At 47.8% G+C, this 4117-nt stretch overlaps 1 pseudogene; it reads left to right on the forward strand.

The window, feature by feature from the left end:
* The first annotated feature begins 237 nt into the window (after positions 1-237).
* Positions 238-3821, forward strand: LOC123076644 (expansin-B7-like; annotated as a pseudogene).
* Positions 3822-4117: the final 296 nt, after the last annotated feature.

Raw genomic sequence — 4117 nt, forward strand, 5'->3', positions numbered from 1 at the left:
CATGGTTCACCTCAGATTCATACGTCTCGTAAACCTTTGTTCCTTGGGCTTTTTGCAACCTTTGAAAAGTGAAGTTGCCTCCTTTTTAATGCACAAGAAATATATAGAAGGCAAAGAGAGTATGCAATAATATCCGTCTCCCTGCGGGCGCGCTATACCAGTTTGCGCCCGGCCGGCCAGCAGTCCCGCGCTATAAACACGGCAAGTGCCCTCCGCCATCCGGCACAAGAACCAGCAATGGCATCCTCCTTGGTTCCCGTCGCGGCTGCGCTGCTCCTTTGCATCATGGTTGCCCATGCGCGTGGTTGCTGCGCCAAGCACCGCGCGCCTCTTCCTTCCGCAGTCGTCGAGCCGCCACCCTACGGGGCCGCTCCTTCTGTGGACAATTCTAGCTGGCTAGACACCAAGGCGACATGGTGCGGCGCGTCCCATGATGACAACGGCGGCACGTGCGTGTTCAAGAACATCAACTTGCCCCCTTCTCCTCCATGACCTCCCGCGGCTACGAGCCGCTCTTCATGGATGGCAAGGGCTGCGGCTCCTGCTACCAGGTATGACCTTACATAAAATCCTTACAGTTACTAAGGTCCCAAGAAATGGAGCTATGTGGTTAATCGGGGCTGCGTCGACCGCTGGGATTAGCCTGTCAGTCGGTTTAGGTTTCTGTTTTCCAGCCAAACGGTCCCAGTCGCGAGGTGTGCGTGATGGGTTTGCAGGTGTTTGACCGACACGCGTCTGTGCGAGCATGGTGGGGATGAGGCGGTTCCCGGTGTATCTTCAGCATCTATCTCTGGAAAATCCCCACGAGACGGAGACCTCCTCGGCTCCTCCTGCACGCAGCATGCCCTTTTGTGTCCCCGCCGTCGCCACCCTTATACGGTGGCTTTCCTGCCTCGCCGCTGCTCCTCCGCCTTTCCTGCTATCGTGCGCGTCCGCCATCCTTGCTGTACTGGCAGTAGATCGTAAGGGGGCGGCGGCTCGACGAGGACAGGGAGGGCGGCGGATTAAAGAGAGGAAAGGAGCCCCTGTCTAGGTGAGTCCATATCACCTCTCTTCTCTCTGCTCTAGCGTCTCTCTCGCATGAGGGGGCTTGGTCGCATTCCGGCATTCGGGAGCGGCAGATGGCGCGTAATTGTTTCAGGGCGGGGCAAGCGACTGCTGAAGGATCTAAGCGCGAGCTCCCAGGTAGGTAGGATAAGTGATGCAATGCGATGCCGACCTGATTGGTCGTTCTGTTGGACTTTTGGCTGGAGATGATGCTCTGCTGCTTTTCATCACGCCGTCGAAGCATCAAGGATCACGTCCAGGCTATGGGGTCGTTGCTGGAAGATCTTCACCTCACCTGGGCACTACTGCTGCACGTCGGCGTCATGGCCAAGCCTGGGAGGCTGGCACAATTGTCCGTCAGGCCGACCGGCGGTAGTACCAACCCGTAATAACTTATCGGTTCCCCTTTCATGCTTCGGTCAGCAGCGGCGGCTTCTTGAGGGTGTACGGTGGCAGAAGAGAGCCCTTCTTTTGTTTATTTTGGTATACTAATCTCTTCTCTCTACAGTACAGGAGCTTCACGGTGAAAAGCGAGGACAAGAGTTTGACGGCTATATATAATATGTGTTGGTGCATATATGAGTAGCTTTATTATGTAGAAAGTAGATGCATATGTATTTCTTGGGCAAATCTATCAGTGCATAAATAGATGCATATAGCACAAAGCTACACATGTAAGAAATAGTACTTGCCCCTTCATGGAAATTGGCTTCATTGTGCCTCCATAATTATTTTCTGATTTTGTTTTCAGTTAAAATTTATGTGAATCACAGAACAAAAAAGCAGTTGTATTCGCACAGTGATTGAATCCACACCAGACCGTGGCTTAGCATCAGAGCACCTCCGTCTCACACTCTTCAGGAGGTGGTTCAGTTTACATGGCTTCAGTTTTGGTTATGTGATGAGGTCATTCCCTTCTCTCTTTTTGAGAATTTTTAGAATGAGTGTTTTGCCAGATATTACCGTTTGCACAACAACACATCTGTTAATAGATGCTTGCATAAGGTGAAAGTTTTTACCTTCTTTGTTGATACAACTATCTCTTCAGGAGTAGTGGATAAATGGTTACGGTTGTTTGGGCTTCTGAAGTTTCTGTTTTATTTATAAGAAAATGTTGAATTGGTTGTCTGCTATTCCTTTTTTTTTTGACGAAAAATGATTCCTATATTTGGCACATATGCATATTACACATTCTATTCATTTTCTATATATGTACATAAGAAGCAGAATGACAAGAAAAATGAGTAATATGTATTATGTAATCTACATCATCAATTGTGAAAAAAGAAGACATTTGCTGCCAGCTAGGGGTTCAAAGTGAATGGAGAATATTGTGATCGCCCGATATTTCCAATAGAGTCTGAAACAAATGTCTTAATTTTTCTTAGTTTCATGTTCTATGGTTATGACTACAATAATTTAAAGAAGTTGCCTTTGTGTTATATGCACATTACATTCTCTTTCTCAGTGCCACAAAACTGAGGTTCTTTCTAAAGTGTTACAAAAATAAGGTTTCATGTAATTATCACTCGCTAGATTGTTAGTCTTTTTCTTGAAGAAACTATAATTTTAGCTACATGCCAAAATAAACATGGGAATCATACTGGAATAAGGCCAAATAAAATAGCCAAATAACAATGTTTCACGGAAATAAAAAATCAGCCCAGCAAAGCGCGCGTTTGCTTCTAGTTTGCTACTATGTTCACACGCACGCGTGCATGCGGCATGCAGAGATATTCACATACGACATACTGTAGATGTTTGTGTGTGCCGCCTGTAACGTTGTAATGTAAATGCAGATAAGGTGCTTGAGGTCAAACCACCCTGCGTGCTCCGGCATGCCGGAGACGGTGATCATCACGGACATGAAGTACTACCCGGTCTCCCACTACCACTTCGACCTCAGCGGCACCGCCATCGCAGCCGTGGCCAAGGCCGCAACGCCGGCATCATTGATGTGCAGTTCAGGAGGTATCACACCCACCTAGCTAGCTCTATTGCTAGTCACTATCATGACCATCGTCTTAACTTTCCAAGATCGATTGCTAGAAGTATTGTGTGTTTGTGAGGCGACACACACACTGAGAGTGAATGACTTGGCTGTGCAGTGTGCCATGCCAGTACCCGGGGCTGACGGTGACATTCTACGTGGGGGCGGGGTGGAACCCATTCTACACATGGCAATACTGTTGGAGTACGAGAACAGCGACGGCGATGTGAACCAGCTGGACATCATGGAGTCGCGGTGAGACGCTAGCCACGGCGGCGAGTTGGCTCCGACGGGGGAGTGGGTGTTAGATAAAACGAGAAATAAATGAGACACGAGAGACACGGATTTAACGTGGAAACCCTTATGGGAGAAAACCACGGACGCATGAAGGCGCAATCACTATGATGGAGGAGTATTACAAGCACGAGACGACAGACCGTCTTAGGTGCGACTACATGAGGTATATATGAGGGCAATACATAAGAGTCCTTGAAGGATAAGTAAACGAGTTGTACTTATACGCGTCGACGTCAACGCAACGCCCACACCAGTTGTACTACGTCTAGTCCAACACGGTACTAGAATTTGGATTACAATGTAACAGTGGGTGCCCATGAAGGAGTCATGGGGCTCCATCTGGAGGATGGACGTCGGGCACCCCATGCAAGGGCCCTTCTCGTTGTGCATCACCAACGAGTCCGGGAAGAAGCTTGTCGCCGGCCAGGTCATCCCCACCGACTGGGAGCCCAAGAAAGTCTACAGCTCCGTCATCCAGTTCGATTAATTGATTGATCGACCGTTTATGTCATGTCCAGTTTTAAACACAAATGATTTATGACTGCAGGCCTATCTAGCAGTCTGAGACATCGCCTGTGACGTCTGGTGCATTCCTGTTTGTTCATCGTGTACTTCCTGTGCTTATATATCTATGTATATCAATTTATGTTAAACATTTGCTTCTTTAGGGTAATTTTATACATTTGCTTTTTAGGTTAATGTGCTTTCCTTCAATTAGATTGTCATGTGCAGCTGCAAAGATGATTTCATTATATTCTGTATGCTCAAAAGCTGGGTGTACTT

This window comes from Triticum aestivum, chromosome 3D (genome assembly GCF_018294505.1).
Source record: "Triticum aestivum cultivar Chinese Spring chromosome 3D, IWGSC CS RefSeq v2.1, whole genome shotgun sequence".
Lineage (NCBI taxonomy): Eukaryota > Viridiplantae > Streptophyta > Magnoliopsida > Poales > Poaceae > Triticum > Triticum aestivum.